General features: G+C 40.9%; 1 long non-coding RNA gene across 1 annotated transcript; it reads left to right on the top strand.

The window, feature by feature from the left end:
• The first annotated feature begins 648 nt into the window (after positions 1–648).
• LOC121716031 lies at positions 649–25,821 on the top strand. Its single transcript, XR_006033736.1, has 3 exons — positions 649–658; positions 6,575–6,580; positions 25,713–25,821. It is a non-coding gene; the product is annotated as an uncharacterized LOC121716031 (long non-coding RNA).
• The last annotated feature ends 392 nt before the right edge of the window (positions 25,822–26,213 follow it).

The following is a 26,213-nucleotide window of genomic DNA, read 5'->3' as shown; positions in this document are numbered from 1 at the left end:
CACCACACTGCCACCTGTGGTTGTATAGAGTAACCTGTGGTAGCTCTATACAAAACATATTGATGTCAATGGTGCATTTTGCCCATGTTCAGGGTGGAAAGTGAAAAAGAAAGATTTGCATAAGACAAGTCAAATTGTTTTTTTAAAAAAGAAAAGATCGTGGAGAATAAAGAAAAAAAATATTTAAAAAATCTTTGTATATTCCCACAAGGTGTTTGGGTGCTCTGAAAATGAGAACCAAAATGATTTTTCAGACTTGTGAGGTCTGCTGTTCAGACCCTGAAGGGATTTGTTTTCTGTTCATTGTTTTTTGTGAGAGTGTTTCTACTTATCTCAGTAAGGAAAATAAATCAAGAGCCTATGTTGAGTACAAATATGTCTTCTGAAGGCTTAAACAGAGCCAAAAACTCCAATAAAATTTGTATCAACTTTGAGGGACAGCTATGACCATGCATGATTATCCAGACCAAACGTGACGATTTTGCTACATACTATTCCTATTTATGTACCAGCATGCAAAATTTGAGCCTCCTACATGGTTTAGTTTTTGCGCTGTGGGCTTGTGAACTTTGACAAAAAAAAGAGGCCGAACAAAATCGACACCCCCCTCCCCCTGTAAAACTGTCTGTATCTTGGAAAGTATTGATCTTACATAAGAGTAATTTTACAGTGTGTCTCCTGGGTAACATAGGTACACCTGGTAATTTTTTTCAGAATTTTTTGAGACCTAAGTACGTGGGCCCTGGTTGAATTGACGTGGAATGACCCTTAAGGTATCCCTTGCATGTCCAAGTGGTTCCTGGGTAGTTGGGTTGGCTCTGTCGAGAGGCACACTGTGTGTTTCAATTGTGATTCAATTTAGAACTAGATGCCTTCATCCGTCATCAGTCACAATGCATGGACAAATAGTCATATCTAGCAAAGAATAAAACCACCTACAGCTGTACCTGCAGTGCAATGATTCATGAAATGGAACATGTAAGATGAGGCTTTCATAGGTCAGAGCCACTTTCATTTTTTTCCAGAAGCACCCTGCCAGTACAACAATCTACAGATGAGAAATGTTTTATTGCATTTTCCATTGCATTTGGTACACTATATAGGCCTATCAATCAATTCAAATGTATTTGCTATGACTGTTCCATAGGGCTGAATTAGCTGTCTCAGATTTCACTACCCTCACATTCTAAACTAAAATATAACCTGAAAATAGTGGTTACAACACCATCACCCTTTGGGTGAGCAAATCATAGCTTGCACCATATAAATAGCACCATAATAGCTTGGCATGTTTGTAGGCACAGCAATAACAGCATACATCTGTGTGACCAGCAAGAAATTACATGGTTACTGAATCCTGTCATTTCAGTGTTTCATCATCACCATTCCATCCTTGCCCCCATCAGCTGAGAACTTGGAGCACTGCTGAAAATATCAACAATATATTGTGTGATAATAAATTGCTGCTTCCTTCCACCCTCAGATACAAAGTAGTTACAAACATTATAAAGGCTAGGGAGAAGCCAGCTGGAGGTCCACATTCCTCTCATAGAGCAAAACATGCTGACAACAACTGTGAGACTCCACTGCAACATGACTCGGGCTGTTTGCTTCATTCACGCATACAAGAGTGGTACAGTATGTGCGTGCCAGAAAACACATTCGGTGTACTTAGGAGATCCCAGTCATCCACTAACAAGATATTAGGTTTTAGTGCAAATTAGCAATGCATAAACATAGCCATAGCTTCCTGGTACCCTGATAGGGACAAATGGCAGATCAGTATCATAGGGTGTGTGTTTACAAGTTGTGTGCACAAGTTCTTTTCCAAATTACAACGCCCTCTAGTTTTGATGGTACCTCTGGTGAAAGAGGTATTAAAGGTGCTCTAAGCGATGCTGGTTAACGACACTTCTGTTGACGTTCAAACAAAACAGAAAGCTGGCTCGCAACCCCCCCCCCCCCCCCCCCCCCGTGCAATTGAAACTCTCAATTTGCTGGAACAGTTTGTTATGTTTTTATGGGCAAGGTTTGCCCAAGTTGTTTTGTGGCCGTTTTTGGAGCCTGGGTTTTTTTTTTTTTTTACAGTGTATTCAGGACACAGGCAGCTAGCGGATGGTGAGGTGATGTTTGCTGAAAGTGACAAAAAATGTTTTAGCCTAAAAAACGTATGACATCGCTTAGAGCACCTTTAAAAATAATCTTTTCGCCAATTTATCGTGAGTTTCATTATGTCAACAATGACGACAATCCAACCTTGAAGGGAAGCAAATTTATTCAGACAACAGAATGTACATAATGAAGAACGGCTGTTTGTATCCGGTGGAGCCAGGTGTGTTTAACCTGTTGCTATTGTTAATATAGTTAGGACCTGGTTGGGTGTTGCAGTAGGGAATCAGCATGTTACGACAAAGAAGGATTTGTGCTTGTGTTAAAATTGTTATTATTGGGCAAACAAGATAATCAGTGTTGGAGTGAAGATGTAAGGAGCAGAATATAGCAGAAGATGAAAATAATAGAAGATGCCGTTATAACACAGTTAGCGCTCCACCGTAAATAAATGAGCATACAGGAAGAGCCTTTCATGCACCTAGTCTATTACTAGGTGCGGACAAGACAAGAAAATGCATTTTAAATACAGGGAAAGTGTGTTGACCTTTTTTAAGTCAGAGAATGAGTATAAAACATAAGTTCTAACAGGAACTGTGCCAAACTGGCCTGGACAAAGACCCATGTTTATGTGGCCCCCACACAGTCAAGTGGATGGTGAAAATATTGTACTGAACACAGAATAAAGCTTCTGTCGTGGGTGTCTTAGTCCACTGATCAGAAGTCCATTGACAACCAACTTCACTTCAAGGTTGTATTATTATGACCGCCTCGCAGCGAAGCGGCGGTCATATAGGTTTAGTCAGATTTTTTTATTTTTTTATTTTTTATTTTTTCGCATGTCCAAATTTCCGTCAAGGATTCCCGGGACACTGAAAGACCGGGGTAGACGAAACTTGGTGGGCATGTAACCCCATATGGATAGCATGGAACCATCGTTTTTCGTTTTGATCTGTAGCCCCCCCGCTGGACTGCACCCCCCGAAAGGAGGGTAGGGCAGACACAGTTTTCTGTGAATATCTCGAGAACCGTAAGGTTTAGGAGGACCATTTTTTTGTATGTTGATCTCAAGGGGCCATGTTAACCCATTCCATAACCACTCATTTCATGTATAGCGCCACCTAGTTAAACACAAAAAAGTAAAAATGAGGTGTTGTAATCGCAGGTATCTGTGACCTAACATAGTCAAAACTGCACGAAATTGAAAGTGTAGGATCATTATGACACCCTCCGAATGCATGCCAAGTTTTGTGAACTTTCGTTCATGGGGGGCCTTACAATAAAATAATTTATGTGTACATTTAGTGACCGTACACCAACAAGGATTCCCGGGACACTGAAAGACCGGGGTACACGAAACTTGGTGGGCATGTGACCCCACATGGATAGCATGGAACCATAGTTTTTCGTTTTGATCTGTAGCCTCCCCGCTGTACTGGACCCCCCGAAAGGAGGGTAGGGCAGACACAGTTTTCTGTGAATATCTTGAGAACCGTAGGGCCTAGGATGACCAATTTTTTCCGTATGTTTGCCTCACACACCCACACACATAAACATAAACGTGTACACGCACACATGCACACAATTCGAGAATTTCTCAGAATTATGAACAGGCAAGATGGGGGTGGGATTGTATAAAATGAATTTTACATGTGAAATCTATGAACTAATCATGTTTTGGTACTTGTTGTCTAGCAGATACCAGTGAGAATTGAGTGTGGATAATGCAAGTGAGACAGTTAGAATCATATAGGCCTTTCAGCGTGATTTATTTTTGTGGAAAAAATGTGCTGGACTGGGCGGCGGTCATATTTTGTACCGCTCTGCGGTACATCTAGTTTTTTTTATTTTGCTGTCTGAGATATTTGGCCAAAAGATTATTTGGTAACACGTTATGGTAAGGGTACATGCATTATCATTAATTCATGCATGAATTAATTAATGAGTTATGACTTACTTCATTCCTTTATATCTGAAAATCCAGATTATTATTTTTTATTTCAGTTGAAATAAAAAACATTACTTCATCTGTGTGAGTAAACAAGTGTGGCTAAAATGGTGTCACCCGACTGTGAAAGAGAGATTAAGATGTTTTCTGTATTGAAAGGAAACTGGGCAGATATTGCAGCCATGGAAAGTGACTCAAAGCATGTGTATCTTTGTGGTGGGAAATCTACTGTGGTTAGTCCATTTGCACCTTGGAGTGGAGCAGTAGGCCTACACATCCGGACTCGACCACCGGCTTTGCAGAGCCGGTGCACTGAACGGTAATGATGTCTGTTCCAGAATCGATTATCGTCTCGTTTAACAACATGTTCCTGGGGACTGCAAGCATAGCAAAATCAATTGTTGAGGAGCACAACCTATAGGGATTAGATACCATCAAGCACTGTGGAGACTGCTCTTACTGCCTATTCATTAGGTTGATACATGTGTGTACTGGGCATTTAGGTTGTGGTATAAATGTTAATGACAGAACAAATCAAATAGGTGATCATTTACCCATGGGACACGACCTTTTCAAATGATATTTACAGACAAGAGGAGGAATGGCACACAATTGGAATTAATTCCATCAGTCTTACATTTTAGAAATGGCAAAAACCAAATAGATTTGATATGAACATTATGCGTATGTACAGTATGCATGTGTGTAAATAGATTGCATTTACATAGCACGTTTTCCATTCCTCCGAGCAAACAAAGTGCTTTACAATATCATGCCTCACATTCACACCCATTCACACACCAATGGTGGATGGTGACATGCGAAGTGCCAACCTACACATCGGGAGCACTTGGGGTTAAGTGTCTTGCTCAAGGACATTTCGACAGGGTCAGGAGGTGTTGGGCTCGAACCGGCAACCATTCAAACCTCCTCTACCTCCTGAACCAATGCCGCCCATACACTGACGCCCCTGCTCTGGTGCTACTCAGCAGGCTGTTCCACCATCAGGGGACTATAAATGACAATAGTCTGGATTGCTCTGTGTGTGTAGGGGTGGCAGTGCTAGACAACATTCCTTGGAGGAGCAGGAGAAGCCTTGATGAGAGGATTTAAGTAAGTGGGAGTAGACCCAGCAATGAGTTTGTAAGCAAGCATTAGCGACTTCATTTGAAACGGGCGGCTAAGGGTAGCCAGTGGAGCTCAATGAATAGCAGGTAATGCCCAGATAATGGACTGTTGTCCATTAGAAAATCAATAAAAAGCCTGAATAACAGAAATATGAAGGGGGATCACATTTGTCTGACAAACTATGTAGTCTGCTGCAGAATGGTGTTGTTAGTTATTGGAAGCCTGATCTTCAGAGTCCTTTTCTGTTCAGCCCAAAGCTTGCAACAATTTGAGTGATGGGCAATATTGATCTCTTTACCTTGTACACCATTCAATTATGAATTTCATCAGTAACAATTTTATCACACATGGCTAAGGACATACATAAACGACTCCAAAGAGACATACATAAACAACTCCAAAGAGACATACATAAACGAGGAAGGAGATGTGAATACCTCAACAAGGGATAGTAGTGCATACCATGCAGTGCGTTAGTATTTTTGTACATAATGACTTTCATTACCAATTTATATTAATCTATGCCGTTGGAATGATGCTGTAGTTGTTCCAGTTCCCAAGACAAACTGCCCCAAAATACTGAATGATTTTAGGCCTAATTGCACTGACATCTATTGTGATGAAAACGTTTGAAAAGCTAGTGAAGTCTGAAATCCTAAAGAAGACAGTCTGATATTGACCCTTTGCAGTTTGCCTATGGGCCACATAGAGGTGTTGAGGATCCCGCAGTAACATTGACGAACATGCTCCTTAAACACTGGAAGTGAAAGGAACACATGCTTGGCTTTTATTTATAGACTTCTCATCTGCTTTTAATACAATTCAACCCCATATCTTAATAGAAATGCTTTTAGAGCAATATTATTTAAGTAAGAGTCTTGTTGGCTAGGTTCTAGATTTTTTACCTAACAGGACACCAAGAGTGTGAGTGAATGGAGCACTGTCTGACCAGATCTGTTCACTGCCACTAGGTCCCTCAGGGTCGCATGTTGTCCCCTCTGTTATTCATCCTCAAACATGTGTCGCAGCAGCAGGGAAGACAGATTTATTTTAAAGTATGCAGATGATTCTGTCATTGTAAACCTGCTACAAGAAAGTTAAACAGGCCATGGTCCAGTTGTCCAGGGCTTTGTAGAATGGTGTGATAGGTCCTTTCTACAAATGAACATTTCTAAAACAAAGGACATGCATATTGATTTCAGGAAACTCTCCGGGGCTCAGGAGCTCACTGTTATAAAGGGTAAGACAGTGGAGTGTGTAGACAATCACAAATACCTTGGAGCCTTCATTGACAATAAGTTCAACTTTAAGGCAAACTGAAGCTGTGGTTAAGAAGGGGAACCAGCGTTTATATTGCTTGAGGAAACTGTCCTCCTTTCACATTGATAGTATACTGTTAACCCTATTCTACTGCTGTTTTATTGAATCTATTTTAGCTTGTTAGCTGGGTCTAGTCTAGAAGATGGCTCCCATCCACTATATGGTGAATTTCAGCCTCCAATCAGGTCGCAGATATAAATTGCCTGCCTGCCTGTAAAACCAAACGATATAGAGACAGTTTTGTCCCCTCAGCCATTAGAATGTTTAGCAAATCCTAGTAATTATGACCGCCGCGCAGCGAAGCGGCGGTCATATAGGTTTAGTCAGAATTTTTTTTTTTTTTTTTTTTTTTTTTCGCATGTCCAAATTTCTGTCAAGGATTCCCGGGACACTGAAAGACCGGGGTACACGAAACTTGGTGGGCATGTAACCCCACATGGATAGCATGGAACCATCGTTTTTCGTTTTGATCTGTAGCCAGTTTTCTGTGAATATCTCGAGAACCGTAGGGTTTAGGAGGACCATTTTTTTTGTATGTTGATCTCAAGGGGCCATGTCAACCCATTCCATAACCACTCATTTCATGTATAGCGCCACCTAGTTAAACACAAAAAAGTAAAAATGAGGTGTTGTAATCGCAGGTATCTGTGACCTAACATAGTCAAAACTGCACGAAATTGGAAGTGTAGGATCATTATGACACCCTCTGAATGCACACCAAGTTTCGTGGAATTCCGTTCATGGGGGGCCACACAATAAATTTATTTATGTTACTATACACCAACTGGCCTGTATGTGGCCGGAGACAGTTTTCTGTGAATATCTCGAGAGCCGTAGGGCCTAGGAGGTCCACCTTTTTTTTGTATGTTTGTCTTAAGGGGGCATGTCAACCCATCCCATTACCACTTATTTCATGTATACCGCCACCTAGTTAAAAATTAAAAAGCAAATAATTAGGTGTTTTCATCACAATATCTCTGGCTGACATGGTCAAAACTGCACGAAATTGAAAGTGTAGGATCATTATGACACTTTCCGAATGCATGCCAAGTTTTGTGAACTTTCGTTCATGGAGGGCCTTACAATAAAATGATTTATGTGTACATTTAGTGACCGTACACCAACAAGGATTCCTGGGACACTGAAAGACCGGGGTACACGAAACTTGGTGGGCATGTAACCCCACATGGATAGCATGGAACCATCGTTTTTCGTTTTGATCTGTAGCCCCCCCGCTGGACTGGACCCCCCGAAAGGAGGGTAGGGCAGACAGTTTTCTGTGAATATCTTGAGAACCGTAGGGCCTAGGATGACCAATTTTTTCTGTATGTTTGCCTCCAGGGGTCATGTTAACCCATTCCATGTGCATAAACAGATACACACGCACACACATGCATTCACAGTAATCATACGTATGACACATACTCACACAGTAGACATATGTACGCATGTATGCACATGCACAAACACACATACGCAGACAAACACACACACACACACACACACACACACACATAAACATAAACGTGTGCACGCACACATGCACACAATTCAAGAATTTCTCAGAATTATGAACAGGCAAGATGGGGGTGGGGTTGTATAAAATGAATTTTACATGTGAAATCTATGAACTAATCATGTTCTGATACTTGTTGTCTAGCAAAACTTGTTGTTTTTGTCTGGATAATGCAATTTAGTGAGACAGTTAGAATCATATAGGCCTTTCAGCGTGATTTTATTTTTGTGGAAAAAATGTGCTGGACTGGGCGGCGGTCATATTTTGTACCGCTCTGCGGACTTAACACTAACTTATTGACTGTATAGCCTTTTTAATCTATTTATTCTGACCTATCTGCCATGATGGTTTTTAATCTGTCCGGTATCTTTTTGTACATCTGTATCCATGCTTCTTAGTCTGAAGCACTGTTGTCACGGTCATGTTCACTGTCTCTATTGTTGTCCTAAGTGTTGTTGTCTCTGTGTGTGGAAGCAGCCGACTCACTCTACTGCAAATCTACCATTGGGTATAAACAAAGTTACCTTACCTTATTTGTTGATAGATAGATAGATAGATAGATAGATAAATAGATAGATAGATAGATACATACATACATACACACACACACACACACACACACACTTACTTACTTACTTACTTACTTTATTGATCCCCATGGGGAAATTATAAATGATTGATTATAAATGTATGCATCATTGAAAATCTTCATGGTAATGAAAATAAAAGGGTTGTGGGAAAGTTACTAATGAAGTTTTGTCCTGTATAATAATGGGTAAGAGAATGAAATGAGAGTAAGTAGTGAACCCTTTCCTTTAATTTCCATGTGACTGGTCAAATAAATGATTGCATGCAGCATATTGTTAGACTGCACAACATGGTGTGTACACATTCTGGTTGACTCATTCACTATAACACGCATTTACTATAACAGGGATGGCCAGTTTACCCTGCCATAAGTGACTGTAATTTGTACTGAAGAAATCTCTATATATTGGGTTTGTGAAGACCAAAACAGATCTGTACCCAGTGACCATTTCTCATTGAGTATGACAATCTTTGAAGGTAGTGACGGCACTTGACTAAGAAGTATACTGTTTCTAGCTCGTCAGATCATACTCATAGTGCTGCAACTGACTAGTATTTTCATAGTCAGTTAATCTGTCGATTAGTGGCCCAATTAATTTTCTCAATTAGTTGTTTGATCGATAAAATGTCAGAAATTGGTGGAAATGTTGATCAGTGTTGCCCAAAGCCCAAGATTATGTCCCAAATGCTTTGTTTTGTCCACACATAGAAAAATTCTACTTTACTCTTATAAAAGAGTAAGTAAATCTGAAAATATTCAAGTTTTAGAGACTGCAATCAGAGAACTTTGAGGTATTTTACTCAAAATAGTTGTTGATTAATTTAATAGTTGACAATTAAATAATTAATACTCAGTTCCTTAAAATTGAGATCACATTCTCCACATGTAATGGATACCTCCTTGACAAAAGGGTAAAATGTTACGGTCTGTCAGTCTGTCTGCCTACTTTAAACCAGACAGAAGAGAGCTTGGGCAAACACAACTGTGTCCACTGATAATGCTGAGGAGAGTAAATTGAGTTTTTATGCCTTAAGAGTTTTGAACAGACTGACTCATTTAATGGAGATTGGTTATTATGGCAAAGAAAGCCTGCACATTTTGTTTCTCTTGCAGAGCTAACAAATGCATTAATGCCTGACTACACACTGTTAAATGCAGGAATGATCACATCTTATTTCATGGTCCAGTGGCCTAGGACACCACATTAACTATACTACTCTAAAAGGCGGCGTTTTGCTTCATTTAATTCAATGTTAAAGATGTTATTATTCTATTCATTTATTTTTCTCCACAGCGTGCAATGTCCAAATATGGCATGCTCATAGCTGTTCAACACTGAGGCTGCTCTCCCCTGCCCTCTTTGACTATCGTCTTCACTATGCCTTTGATTTTTGGATGTGTTTGTGAGGAAGGGCTGCACTGAATGTCTCTACCTGTCTCTAATTGCCAAGTGAGTCTCTCAATCTCTCCAGGCCAGACAAGTGCCTGTGGCTGATGAAATGAACACAGTGGGGCTCTCTCCTGATGAACTGGACCACTTTGATCTCTTCAGCAAGGAGAAGAAAAGAGTTGGGATGGGGAAAAAACAAAAATGCTGCATGGAATGGTGGCATCACCAACCCTTTGGTTTCAGTTGTTGTGCCACAGGCTCTTTTGAGTGACTGTTGATGCAGGCAGGCCAATTTACGCACAACTTTTAAAGCTTCCTCAAACAAGCCTTAAAAGTTGTACAAGATTACATAGTGTATTTTCCCTGTGAAGTTAAAGAGTATCTGCTCTGTGGGTCTACATTAAAACAGTCTTTGTTCTCTGTCCAAAATTAGGTATAATAAAGCATATAAAAGCAAGGCGATAAAGCAACAAAAATGTTGACCTCACGTGAAGATGTCAGGGATGAATTGCTGTAAAAGTGAGACCAACTAATGCATTTCAGTGAGACGGCGATAAAGTAGCCACCACATTTTGGCAATTAATTCCAGCACCAATCAGGCTGTCAGTCGAAGCAGTTTGTCTTCCAAATTCAGTTTTTTTTACAACTGCTTACACACATTTTCAAAGTTTTGTGTCTTTTTATCAAAACCCTAAATCCAATGGTTGCGCTTCTGTCTTTCAAAACCCTAAATCCAAAGCGCTTCTGTCTTTCATGGGCTTCTATGCATATTTCCATTCAAGAGTAAGACATTTGTGTGTGTGTGTGTGTGTGTACTTGCGGGCGTGAGTGCGTGCATGGATGGATTATGAACTTTCGGGCCCCTGGGCCCAGATGTATTAAGGGCCCCCCACTAATTGTTGCGGGGGGACATTTTTAATTTATTTGATGTGATTTCCTGTATTCTGGTGCATTTTGGGGATAGACAATACTTTAAGTCAATCAGATTCATAGCCTACATCCTGATGTGTTGATATTGAAGCAATCATTCCATGCAATGACTTGGGCTTGAGGGCCCCCTGACTCCTTGGGCCCCTGGGCCCGGTAGGCCCGTGCAGTAATCCATCCCTGAGTGCGTGCATGTGTGTGTGTTGGTAGTGGGACAGTAGGGCATGTATTCATTAGCCTACTCAAGTCAATGATTGGCTGGTGTTCAGTAAAGTACCGGTAATGAGGAGTGTGTAAATAAGTGGTGAATAATTGTGGCATTTTGATAGGTTGTGCTTGAAGAAGGAAATCAAGTAACTTCCTCTTAGATATTTGTGTGTTAGGTAAAGAGTTGTGGGTGGTGTTTTGCAAACAGTGTTAGGGGCAACACATTTGTTTTACAGTTTTTTTCTGAATGCTTAAACGCTAACCGTGATTCTCATAGCACAATTTTCTAAAACTATTAAGTTGTCTAGCAAAACCACTCACTGAGTTTGCAAAACTAAAAGCACAAACACTGCTTTGCACTCAGTTTGCAATTTTGTAACACACACTTTGCAAAACTGTAGGTACAATCCACTGCACAGCACTCTTTTTGCAGAACTGTAAACACAACTCACTGCTTTAATTTCCAAATGATCAACACACTCCTAGCAAAACTATACACGTGTATGCCTATTATTTACACTATTTTGCCAACTGTCTGGCACACTGTCACATCATGAAAACGGTTTTAGACAATTAGTTCACTTTGCAATCAGCCGTGCAGCCGTGGCCTACTGGTTAGCGCTTCGGACTTGTAACCGGAGGGTTGCCGGACCGAACCCCGACCAGTAGGCACGGCTAAAGTGCCCTTGAACCCCCACCGCTGCTGCTGTAGTGCTGTTGTTGTAGTTGTGCCCTTCACCTCACTGTGTGTTTATTGTGTGCTGAGTGTGTTTCACGGATTGGGATAAATGCAGAGACCAAATTTCCCTCACAGGATCAAAAGAGTATATATACTACTACTACTACTATACTATACAGCCTAAGCAGTGTAAATAAGCCACAGGTAAGCTGTCCGTGTGGAGTACAATGGAGGGAACAGGAAAAGTAAGAAGAGTGAGAATTAGAGGAGGCCTAGGAAGAGGACGTGCAGGTGAAGAAGTAGGAAGAATAGGAGGAGGAAGAGCACACGGAGGTGAAGAACCGAGAGGGAGAGGATGACAAGGAGGTGAAGAACCGAGAGGGAGAGGATGACAAGGACAAGGAGGGGGAAGAGGAGGGATAAGAAGAGTAAGAAATAGCCCTTTTACAGGCAAAAAAAATCAGTCTACATGCGTAGATATTGACCAGGCATTATACGGCATTCCAGAATATATTTTCCCCGGTGCCTTGGACTAGTGGACATTGCATGTGATGTAGACACAATGTTGAGATAGACGACACGATGTTGACTGATGCATGTGTGTGTGTGTTGTGTGCCTGTGTGTGGGTGGAGTGGATCCACTAACGCCCACACTGTGCGTGTGTGTGTTGTGTGCCTGTGTGTGGGTGGAGTGGATCCACTAACGCCCACACTGTGCGTGTGTGTGTTGTGTGCCTGTGTGTGGGTGGAGTGGATCCACTAACGCCCACACTGTGTTTGTCTCCCTCCCAGACAGCCCTGAAAAAGCCTTAAGTATTTTGGTCCTTGGACTTTCCTTTGAAAACAAGCATGGTTATACTGAAACCTACAGTATAATGATAATGATTATGAAGACAACATAGAATATAAATGAACAGCAGTCGTTTTCTTTTTATTAATTGACGCTTTTGTTGAATAGAAAAAAAGCAATTCTTTAGAATTTCTTTGTAATGAAAAGAAAACAAAAAGCTGACTGACTTTTTTTTATCAGTGAAATTGCTATTTTGCATTTTGACTTGGAAAACCACACTTTGTGTTTGTTTTGATGTGTGTAAATAAGCACCAATACTTGAAGTTTAGATCCCTGTATGTTTACAGAACTATGACAAAAGTATGACCTCAAACTGACATAGCCTACTTTGTGCACAGAGAAAGCAAAAGCCAGATGTGTTTTCTATTCATACCATCAGTGTGTAGTCGGCACATTGTGTGCTTATTATTGTGATGGCTTGGGTTTACTGTTTGATACGAAAACACAATTTTTACGAAGGTGTGAAGAGTTAAGCAAGGTGTGTTAGCTTTTGCAAGAGAACTACAATGTTTTGCTGATTTGGTGAAAGGTTTTCCTATTTGTGTGTAGTTTTACAAAAATAGCCAATAGCTAAATGTGCTTAAGCAATCAGAAAAAACTGTAAGAGTGTATTAGGCTATAAGGGCAAGGTCAAACAGGAGCCAAGATAGGATTTGTACATGTGTATTTTGTTTCCTATGTGCCGTTATAAGTTGAAAAGGATGTTTGCATTGTATATGTTAGTCTCCTCCCTGTTTTTTTCCTCTTGTCTCTCTTTCTTTCTCTCTCTCTCTCTCTCTCTTTCTTTCTCTCTCTGTGTGTGTCTGTCTTGCTGAGATAATGGCCTATCACAGAGAATGAAGGCTCTGAATGAAAAGGACGTGGGGTCTGTCTCAGGGACTCAATCTTGGTCCAAGGTGCCAGAGAGTACCCTGCACCCAAAATGTCAAAAAGCCCTAATCGAATAGACCCCCAGCAGCATCACTTCAACCAACCATTATCCGTGGAACATTGGCATCGACAGCCCCAACTATATTTTGTCATCAAAGCCTCATATGAACATAACAGTAAAAGGCTGAAAAGCAGCACTCATGAAACTAACTGTTTTGTCCCTATCTGGACACAGATGTGTGTTAAAAACAACACAGTTTGCTTTGCTTTTGTTATTCGTTACACAGTATGTGTTGAAAAATAACACCACTTGCATGAAAACATGACTTTTTTTTCAGACTTTTATATGTTCCTATGAGGCTTTGATGTAGTGTTATCAACCTCATAGAATGTATGAATACACAGGTAGAGTGATTTTTTTTAACATTCTGAGCTAAAATGCTCATCATTCCATATAATAATATTCATGACCACATGCACTCACAAATGAATTAATGCACTATAATATAGTCAGCATATGGTCAGGCAAATACTATCAGCATGTGATTATTTTCTGCAATGACAGCAACAATCATGCCACTTTTGTGTAAATAAGCTATTGGCAGTGACTGCTACAAAATATATCCTGCAATAATGTATTTTAAAAAGTATCTTTTTTTCCAGAAAATTATGAAATAATATCTGGGAAACAAACATAACTTTGTGACAGGCTTTTACATTTTGTATGACTTGGAGTCTGTAAATTGATGTTGCTCACACATGTGACATTTTGAACACAAACAAGAAAGAGAGACTTATTACCATACCAGTGGAACATCCAAGAATCGTTTGCTGTTGTTTCCTGATGGACTCCAGGACGATGTTTGACATTCATCCATCACCTTTCTTGAATTTCCCCTTGGGGATCAATAAAGTATATATCTATCTGATTGCCTATCAAGTGGCATTTGCCAAGTCAACAGCTGGACAGTTAAAATTTAAATAATCTTTGTGCTCAGAGGCATATTAGTTGTACAATGATAGACATTTTAAAAAGATATTTTTAAAAATAAGACTTCAAATAGCGTATTATGGGGTTAGCAGGCCTGGCATACCTGAGGTGAATTTTTCAATTCCATAATAAGAGCATCTGCTGAGTTTGCAGCATTTCATCTCCCAAACGCAGTATTCTCTCTTCTTGATAAACCAGTAATTTCACCAAAGGTTAAAAATAACTATACTCTTCTATACCCTCGTTCCTATATGTCCGTGTTGCGCAATATCTCACTCAGTAAAGGTAAAAGATATCAGGAGAAATCCTCTTCAACCAGGGGGACCTGGTTACCTTCTCAAAGTAAACGTGTGAAATCAAAGTGTGCCACGAGACCTGCCCCAATAGGCATCATTGGACCATTAAACTATACAATGATCCTAAACATACAGCTAAACAAGCCAATAGAGAGAACAATGTCAACATTTTAGAGTGGCCCAGCCAGAGTCCAGGGCCCAGTTCCCCAAAAGCATCTTAAGCCTAAAAGCGTCGTAAAGTCCCTCTTACGAACGTCTTAAGATTTGCCGACTGTTTCCCGAAACCATCGTAGCTTAAGAGCGTCGTGAAAACACTCGTAGATCTACGAGTGCTCCAGAGTTCTCGTTACCTGCTCGTCTCGTTAAGAGCGTCTTAACAGTACTTCTCACTGAGGTCACCAACAGGACATACAGAGGAAATAACAACTTAGAATACATAATCCAACTTACAAGTCAAAGTCTGCTTTATTGTCAATTTCTTCACATGTCAAGACATACAAAGAGATCGAAATTACGTTTCCCACTATCCCACGGTGGAGACAAGACATTTTACCAATTAAGTCCACAGACAAACATAACATTCAAGTAAACAATATAAAAAGTAAATAAGAAGGCACATACAATGAAGAAATAAGAGCAGTAAAATTTGGGTTGAAATTGTGCAATTTTGCATACCGTAGACAGTCAATATAATAGTGCCAATAAATGACGGAGGTAGTTCTGTTTGACCTAAGTATGCAAGTGGCATAGTGGTGCAAGTTATGTAAGAGCAGCAGAAGTGTGTTCAGAAGTGTTTTCAGGACAACAGGACAACAACAACAAGTTGCAAAGTGTACAAGTGGAGTAGTGCAAGTGGAGTAGTGCAAGGCAGCCATTGTGGGTCCAAAGTCCAGGATGTTATGTAGCTGAGGGGGGAGAGGGGGGAGAGAGTTGAGCATCCTAACAGCCTGGTGTATGAAGCTGTTGGTAAGTCTGGTGGTGCCGGAGCGCAGGAGTGCATTACTAATTACTGCATTACTAAGTAATGCAGGGAGTGCATTACTTTCCCATTCTTTATTTGTTGGTGTTTACCTGTGATGAATCAGATTTTAGCGTGCAAAATAGCTAGCCTACATTTAATGGTCATAATAATGTGATGAAAAGCAGACAAAAATGCAATCAAGTTATGAAACGAGACGTTGCCAGAATAGTTTGCCATTATCTTTGCTAAGTGAAGGCTATATTTTATTAGGCGTATGAGATAAAAGCAGAGAAAGGAACATGTGGTTTAGTCTGTAGGCCTACTGCATCAAAATCTAAGCCTATCATTTCCTCACTTTCTTACTCAACTTCTTTCTTATCTTCAAACGTGTTCCTAAGTGACACTGCAATAAATTATTGCATGGTGCAACAATCTAATCTTAAATAATTACAATTATTTATGTCTGTGTGTGGTATATAACCTACTTGGGATGCTTACATACAGATGTCAAAGTGTTTCTATTTTCGTACTGATGTGAATGAACGTGTAGATCCGAAGTTTAAATGGTAGGCCTATAGCTTTGATGTGCAGTCACCTGACATCACCATCAAATTAGAGGATATTTCAAAACTATTAACGTGGACAGCTCCCCTTAAGAGCATCTTAAAGGAGAATTCCGGTGTGATATTGACCTCAAGTGTGTTGAAACATGATAGTAGTGTGAACGTATGTCTCATAGCCCATCTCGGCTTGTCCCCTGCACTCCAAAATCTGGCGCTAGTTAGCCGATGCTACCAACAGCTTTTTCAATGGTGGTGCTTCGGCATCGGGCTAGCCATGCAAATAAATCACTGTTTTACACCATTTACGAGGCTCAATGTATCTCCACACTTCATTGGTAGACTTCCGATGGCCCTGACATTTAAAACGAGACATTGAGAACTTTGAAAAAGCACTGGTAGTTTACTTACAAGACGATTTATACAGACAGTATCTTCACGAAGTTTCGCGTTTGCGGCCATCTTGAATTTAGTCACGATAAGTCGAGCAACGAGTAAGAATGAACAGGTATGATAAGGGATCAGATTCCAAATATAATTCAGTGGAAATCCATGGATTCCAGTTTCTTCCAGTAGCAGCAATTTACAGTGATTTATTTGCATGGCTAGCCCGATGCCGAAGCACCACCATTGAAAAAGCTGTTGGTAGCATCGGCTAACTAGCGCCAGATTTCTGAGTGCAAGGGACAAGCCGAGATGGGCTATGAGACATACGTTCACACTCGGTATCATGTTTCAACAAACTTTAGGTCAATATCACACCGGAATTCTCCTTTAAGAGCAGTGCACGCGTGTTCATGCTGCAAGCATGTTCAGGAAACAGTCGGAAAAACCAAACGAACGATCGTAAGATGAATCGTAGAAAACCCTCGTAAGAGCGTGTCTCCGTCGTTATTGGGAAACTGGGCCCTGACCACAATCAGTCAAAAAAGTTAGCACAAGGCCAAAGTGATGGCAAACAATTGTTCCTGCCTCAAAACCCAGATTGCTGCTAAAAAGGTGCGGTCTAAAATCATTGTGGAGACATGGAGAGGGTATTATAAGAACCATTTCGAGAGCTTTGATGGTAAATAAATATTTTACCATTGATTATTTATATGAATAATTTTGGACATGCCATTTTTCATAAAAATGTTTAAAAAGATAAAAACGATTATTTTTTTGATTCCATGTTTCTACCACATTGTCTTACAACCTTTTGGCATGTGGCAGTGTCATTTTAAGTCAGAACAAACATATTGGTCAAGAGAAAATCAACATTTCATCAATATTTGACAGGTGTATGAATAATTTTGTTCTTAACTGTACAGTATGTGTAGTCTATTTGTCAACCAAATGGGAACTATGAGTAAAACAAGCATTCAACCCTTGGTGTGCCCCACAAGTTCAAGGTGCAGGCTAGCAGATGCCAGTTTAACCAGACATCTATTTACTTAAAAGGGCGAGGTTTGCAAAAGAGAAGTGTGGCGGCATGCATGTAATTCCGATCATGCATATTTACCAAGAACGCTCTAATATAAGGATGTTTAGATTTAGATGAAGGGATTGGGAACTGTTGAGTAAATAGGCCCATTGACAACTAGATGTACCGCAGAGCGGTACAAAATACGACCGCCGCCCAGTCCAGCACATTTTTTCCACAAAAATAAATCACGCTGAAAGGCCTATAGGATTCTAACTGTCTCACTAAATTGCATTATCCACACTCAATTCTCACTGGTATCTGCTAGACAACAAGTACCAAAACATGATTAGTTCATAGATTTCACATGTAAAATTAATTTTATACAACCCCACCTCCATCTTGCCTATTCATAATTCTGAGAAATTGTTGAATTGTGTGCATGTACAGTACATGTTTGTTTTGTGTGTGTGTGTGTGTGCGTGCTTGTGTGTGTGCCTGCGTATGTGCCTGTGCATGCATGCGTACATATGTCTACTGTGTGAGTATGTGTCATACGTATGATTACTGTGAATGTATGTGTGTGCGTGTGTATCTGTTTGTGCACATGTGTGCACATGAAATGGGTTAACATGACCCCTGGAGGCAAACATACGGAAAAAAATGGTCATCCTAGGCCCTACAGTTCTCAAGATATTCACAGAGAACTGTGTCTGCCCTACCCTCCTTTCGGGGGGTCCAGTCCAGCGGGGGGGGGGGGGGGGCTACAGATCAAAACGAAAAACGACGGTTCCATGCTATCCATGTGGGGTTACATGCCCACCAAGTTTTGTGTACCCCAGTCTTTCAGTGTCCCGGGAATCCTTGTTGGTGTACGTCACTAAATGTACACATAAATTATTTTATTGTAAGGCCCCCCATGAACGAAAGTACACAAAACTTGGCATGCATTCGGAGGGTGTCATAATGATCCTACACTTTTAATTCCGTTCAGTTTTGACCTTGTCAGCCAGAGATATTGTGATGAAAACACCTAATTTTTTGCTTTTTAATTTTTAACTAGGTGGCGCTATACATGAAATAAGTGGTAATGGGATGGGTTGACATTCCCCTCTTAAGACCAACATGCATAAAAAAGGTGGACCTCCTAGGCCCTACGGTTCTCGAGGTATTCACAGAAAACTGTCTCCGGCCACCTACAGGCCAGTTGGTGTATAGTAACATAAATTAATTTATTGTGTGGCCCCCCATGAACGGAATTCCACAAAACCTGGCGTGCATACAGAGGGTGTCATAATGATCCTACACTTCCAATTTCGTGCAGTTTTGACTATGTTAGATCACAGATACCTGCGATTACAACACCTCATTTTTACTTTTTTGTGTTTAACTAGGTGGCGCTATACATGAAATGAGTGGTTATGGAATGGGTTGACATGGCCCCTTGAGATCAACATACAAAAAAAAATGGTCCTCCTAAACCCTACGGTTCTCGAGATATTCACAGAAAACTGTGTCTGCCCTACCCTCCTTTCGGGGGGTCCAGTCCAGCGGGGGGGCTACAGATCAAAACGAAAAATGATGGTTCCATGCTATCCATGTGGGGTTACATGCCCACCAAGTTTCGTGTACCCCGGTCTTTCAGTGTCCCGGGAATCCTTGACGGAAATTTGGGCATGTGAAAAAGAAAAAGAAAAAAAATCTGACTAAACCTATATGACCGCCGCTTCGCTGCGCGGCGGTCATAATAATTAAGGAACTAGAAACAGAGTTATACATCATTATTGCCTTGTTTTTGTATTTCAGGAACCTCTGACACAATGAATGTAGGCGGCCCTTACAAAAACTATGACCACTAAGGGCGTAGCAAGCGTGGGGGATGTGGGTGTTATAACGTAGGCTACACACTTTTGCTGGAACACGATTCTATCCCCCACATTTTTTGTCAGATTAAAACGACCATATCTACCGTAATGCACCGTGACCGTATCTACCGTAACGCACACACAGAGAGACACAGGTCTGTTGATTTGACTGAACGGTCATCCAGCCAATCACATCAAGTTAGCGTCAGTGAAGAACCAGAGCCGCTCTGATCAAATTAAATGTGTGCGTCTTTCAAGGCTGTGCTGCTGTTTGGGTCTGTATTATAACGTCTGCAGTCAGCAGATTTGAGGTGGAATTGAAATGATAAATATTACGCATTATGCTAATTTAGTAAACCAAAATTCAATGTCTGACTGACAGTTTTTGTCACGAAAATAAAGAAATGCAGGGAGTCAAAGTGAAAGCGCCACTTGTTGTTTCTGCAGAAAAGCCCTTGGCTACTGTTCTCAGAGCATTATGCTTTCTCTGTCTATGATCTGCAGCTTTTCTCAAACTATGGGCCTCCTTGACAATTAGGCTACTGGTCCACATAGGCGCAAAATTAAGTTATGCCTTATGTTACATGGCAACTGGCTCCCATGTTAACTGGCTGCGTTGATGACGCTTCATGATTGATGACGAGTCTTTGCCAGATGTGGCCGCTTGCAGATTTGTCACTTTCTGATATAGGCCTACTAGAGACGCACACAAATATGCATGACATGTTTAAAAGTCAAAATTGTATGTAGTACTACATGCACTGGACCATGAATATGCAACCCAAAAAACAAACACCTAAATAGCATAAATTAACTCCACATGGGCATTGAACCACAAATAATTAATTGACTTTGCTTGGTAATCAGACGTCTATCCAGTTGCGCCACAAACCAGCTGACGGCACTCACAGAAATTGACTTCAGTTGTATGATTAAAAGAAGTCAGCTAACGTCAATTGTAACAAGTTAACATAGCTGTTCATGTTATCTGGCTACCATGTTATCATGCTACCGTTACCCAAGCCATTTAGTAGGCCTTCAAAGTATCATGGTTAAGTTTTACAAACGTTTCACTGAGGTTAGGCTGTGGCCGCCCCTACCTGAAGTGTCCGTAGAGCCACATGAACGTCCACGTCCGTAGAGCCACATGAAAATAAATCAAATAAAAATGTGTTGCCTAATTGTGTATCCTTTTGTCCAGCCTATTCTTTTAAGAATTCAGTTCATGAAACACAGGCATTGAAATGCACACTGCAATGGGCAGGAGAAGTCTATAACGTGTCCATATTTTACACAAAATTTGCGCACAGGGAGAGTCAAAACTCTTAGGCTTATAGGCTATTAACGTTAATGTTACTGACATGTAAACATGGGTTTGATGTTTTTTTTTTTGATACTTTATTTCCTAATTCTCGCGTTGGGTGCTTCTCCTGTGGCGCAACAGGTTAATGCCTATACGTTGCTTTTTCATGCAATCGACATGGGTCCAGTCCTCCCCATCACACGTTTTTTTTAATTATTATTTATTTATTTTTAGACCAGCAACGCTTCCTCAATTTAGGCTACAGATACTAGGTGGCCACAGAGAGCATGACCAGCAGTCAGTGAAATGTTTGAAAACTTAACCATGGTACTTTGAAGACCTATTGGCTTGGGCAACTGCTGTAGCAAGACAACACCATCAGCCGTGTTAACTTGCTACAATCATTACCTGACTTCTTCTAATTGAGTAAGTCAAGTAAATTGCACTATGACTTATCAGCTGGTTCGTGGCGCAAGTAGGCTACGTAGATGAATGGTTATCATTTAAGAGGTTTCATTTAGGAAGCAGGTTCGATTCCCACGTGGAGTTATTATTAGGCTGTTTAGGTATTTATTTTTTTGGTGGCATATTCATGGTCCAGTGCATGTAGCGTACTACAGACAATTTTGACATTTAAATATGTCATGCATAGTTGTATTTGTTCGTCTCCAGTCATGGGCGGATTATGAACTTTCGGGCCCCTGGGCCCAGATGTATTAAGGGCCCCCCACTTATTGTCGTATATGTGGGAGGGGGGGTTTGGGGGTCCTCCCCGAGAAATTTTAAAATTTTTCTGATGTGATTTCCTGTATTCTGGTGCATTTTGGGGATGGCCAATACTAAATTCAATCAGATTCATAGCCTACATCCTGATTGGTTCATATTGAGGCAATGATTCCATGCAAAGGCTTGGGCTTCAGGGCCCCCTGACCCCTTGGGCCCCTGAGCCTGGGCCCGGTAGGCCCGTGCAGTAATCCATCCCTGTCTCCATTTTCCACCAGAAAGTAACAAATCTGCAAGCGGCCACATCTGCCAAAGAAACGTCACCAAGGCAGCCAGTTAACATGGGTGCCAGTTGCCATGTAACACCGGTGCTTCACATGTCTGATCATTTGCAGCAAGATTGAATGGAACCGCGGACTGAAAGAAAAATAAACTAGGCTAAAAGTTTCCCCAATCAGAAATACTTATTAATTTGGTGTCATCAACTATAGAGACATAGCCCAGTCAGCACACATACATCTCCAAGACCTCTGGAAAAGATCTGAACAGCTTATTATCACGTTCCATTTAGAACGTCTTACTTTATCTTATTTATCTTACAAACGTCGGCAGCATTTCACTGTCAATGTGTGTCGTAGTTCTACATCTTAATGTCTTAAATACGATCGTGTTCCATTTACAGTAGAACATCTTATTTTGATCTTACAAATGGCGGCCTCAAGACACATTTGAGTTCTACATCTGAGAACTAAGATTTCCAGCATGTAGAACTCAAATAGAGCTGCACAGTCCCGCCCACAGCCAATGCCGGATGTAAAAATGTAATGCAATTTCTCCATTGACAATTGCGGTATAAGCAGATCCCGTCTACGGAGAGCCTTGCCACTCCGTATTAAGTCCCATTGTACCGAATTTTGGATGCAGTTCCACCAGAGTTCCACTGGGGGCGATCGCCATGAGTGCAGAATGAATGGGAGTCAATGGAGCTAGACGGCTAAATTTGTCTCTTTTACCTGATTGTCGTTGACAAATCTCAGATTTGATTGTAGTTTGATTGTACTGTTGTCAGTGATATAAGTATTTGAAATGAACATGATTTCTTAATGTCTAGTGACATATCAGTGCTATTTTATGATTAATTGAAATACATTTCTTCATACGGTTCCTTTAAGTTATATCAATAGCCTAGACCTAGGTAAAATAATGTTACCGTTAGCATTGGTTGAGTGATGGAGGCCAATTTGATTATTGATGTATTTGTAGAAAACCATAGGCTACCAAGAAAATTGATAACAGCACTAATTGCATCTTTCGACTGTCATCTCATTTGCTTATGACCATAACCTAGGCTACTAACAGGAGTGAGTTAGCCACAACACGTTCGCTACGTGATGGTTTTCTAATGGAAAATAGGCTACCTGAAAGGTAACCTGTCTATGATGCATCCTAAACACCGGGCTGGTAGCCTGGCGGGCCATCCTATATCATTAAAATGTATAGTCTGGCATCGAACCATTCATCTCGCTTAATCCAAGGGGCGGGCAGAGAATTGTCTTTCAAACTGCCTAGGCATGCAATAGGCCAGCGCTACGACCATATCCGTATCCGGTCGGCAAAACGGCAAATACATCCTTCTTCGAAAGGAATGACTTAAGTGCATTGTGTTGCTCAACTTTCAAAGAAAAGCACAAGTCCAACTCCTCCAAAGTTGACGCCAACGCCGATTCAAACAACCGCTCTTCTTTCGCCATAGCCACCTTCCTTGTTGTTCACCGTCGCAGGACTGTCGTTATCCTGTTAAGCCCACCTTAAGACTCTCTAACAAAATAGAGCGCTGTGATTGAATAACATCCACGGTGTTAGCCAATAGAAATCCCTATGGTTTGATACTAGACGTACAGGCTGAGCAAATTTATTTGCCGCCGCTAGGGTGCGTCTAGATTTCTAGGCTACCGGGCTGGGACATTTAGCTCAAAGTCTTAAAAAGCATCTGAGTCAACGTTCATTCCCAAACACCCATATGGGCTACTTCAATCCTCTATTTTCAAAGGTGATTCAAGTAAGGAAGAGCATGGCTCAAAGTAAAGTAACTAGGACTGAAACTACATAAATTCGTCAAAGTGAATCATTTGTGTCAACTCTCCGCAAAGCAGATTTATTAATGCACCCGTGATCTACATCTTCATTTCTCCAAAATGTTTTAGAGCACGTTGATATATGTATCCAGGGCAGGGCTGTACCTACACATATTTGTTGCACGTGCTACAAAAATCATTCTTTGCGATGGATGATTTAGTACCAACGTTACACCAGTCCAATACAGTTTTGCCTATGGCTATACCGTGAGACTGAGACGTTTTTTGTTTGTTCGAAGTGTGTTTAGGGTGTGAGAGGGGAGTCGATGTGCTTTGATTCCAGCTTGGTAGTAGTAGTCTATGCGATTAAAAAACACATGTGTGTGAAGTATCCAAACAATGATCGCTTTCATCATGGCTGCTTTAGCCACAGACCTTGAGCTACTGTAGAGTGGGTTGGGTTCCATTTAGACGTGTCGCTTTCCTTGATTCACACAGCTGCGTGAAATGTACTGATATGCAGAACTATTAACTTTTCGCCAAGAGGTGGCAGCTTAAGTCCGCTTGATACTGTAAGCCATTGGTTCCCAAAGGAGATTTTATTTGGGTCGCCAGCATAGCCTAATGACAATTTATGTTGTGTAATAGGCCTAGCATAGGGCCTATACCTTATATAGCTTATAGTTCCCAGTCACGGTTTTGTCATAACTCCCTCTATGCATTTTTTGCATTTAGAATAGCTCTATAGGCAAACACGTCGCACGTCGCAAAATGACACAATATTTCTATCGGGCGCCTACCATAGGCTGGGTGAACTCAGCCTGATCTGCCGACGATTCCTTTTCGATTTCTTAAAAGATTGAGCTTGGTCCATTTGCTGCTACTACTCAGACTAACCATGGACCTCAAATGCAAGGGAACATGAATCAGCATATTATTTGCACAAACAATAACAGACAGTAGCTCTTCAACTTGGCCCGTTAAAATGTGTATGAACAGTCTAGCAACGCATTACATGAAGGCCCTTTTGGACATGTCAGTTATTTGCACCACTGGGTAAAACGCCATTTTGTTTTAGACTACTGGTATTTAATTTGTGCATTGACAATAAAGCTGAATATCATATGAACTATTCAGGGGCGCCGGAACGAGTTTCAAAGTGCAGGGGCCAGATAACGAAATCCCCCCCCCCAGAAATAGGCTATGTAGTTTACCCCATAAACTGCACAGGCTATTCAATTTTACTTACACACGGGAGATTCTTTCTCTGGGCTACTCGTAGCTGAGCAGAGTTTGGTGCAACTCGTTAGTAATCACATTACAGTTCCTACAGTGTGCGAGCAAAGATATTCAGAATTCTGGGAGGGCGACAAGAATATTGGCAAAAACACAAAACTCATCGGAGAAGGCTATTACCTTACTACTGAGCGGAAAACAGTGCACAACTAACTAGCTAATGACTAGTCTGATGTCAATCACACCACAAATTGATTCCAAAAAAATATCAGGGTGTTACAAGCTAGGACTGCCACTGTTTTCAGTGTGAAGAAGAGCATCTAGGCTATTAATGACAGAAGGAACGCAACTCGCAAGCGCACTTCACTCAAAGCAGTTCAATGTTTTGTGCATGTCACCATTCAAGTTTTGTGCATGTGCATGCAAGTTGTGTGCATGTCACCATTCAACTTTTATGAAGGAGTGTGTGCAAGCTGGGCAACAACACTTCCACAAAGCAATTCGAACTTGCACAATTTTTAAAAGCACTAGGAAGTGCCGTGTTCATTAAGTTTTGAAGGGAGATTAGCTATCTGTAATAAATGCCTTGTAGGCCTACAGCGCAATTTGGTTTGGCCTAGATGCTACCTAATGTTTCACAACTGTAATTAATTAAATAATAAATAAAAGGGGACGATATCTATAATGTCCATAGAAACATTTCAACGCAGTAACGCAAAAGTAGCCTAATGTAAGTTGTTAATCCTCAGAGAGAGAGAGTAAAGAAGTAATGCCATAAACACCGAGCCACCTGCAGGCGCCAATAGCTACAGACGCTAATAATTTCAGATATAGACCACACATGCATTTTCCAGGGGTTCAGCCCCGCATGTAATTTCAAAAGTGCACAAACAAAGTCTATGCTATTTGAAGTTAAACAAAACATACCGTATTTGAGTGCGGTTCATGACGCTGCTTATCAAAGTAGACGCAGCAGGTCTCTTTCAAAATGTCCTGTTATAATTGCAGCTGCTTCCGATTATGTTGAATATTTAGAAAGTAGCTTACATGACGGCATTTGTGAGCTTCTGGTAGAAACTTGCTAATTAACTAAAGCAAGACTTGAGTGATCTCACACAAGGCGCACAGAAGTGAATTAAATGAAATAGGTTAACATGCTTTATTTGAACATTGCAATACCCACCCAACAAACCCAGAGACGGCTTAGTAGATGTTTCGGATAGATGACAGCACCTTGTAACCGATTAATGCAATAAAAGCAGTATCAT

This window comes from Alosa sapidissima, chromosome 8 (genome assembly GCF_018492685.1).
Source record: "Alosa sapidissima isolate fAloSap1 chromosome 8, fAloSap1.pri, whole genome shotgun sequence".
In the NCBI taxonomy this organism is placed as follows: domain Eukaryota; kingdom Metazoa; phylum Chordata; class Actinopteri; order Clupeiformes; family Clupeidae; genus Alosa; species Alosa sapidissima.
This window is presented reverse-complemented; position numbering and strand designations above follow the sequence as displayed.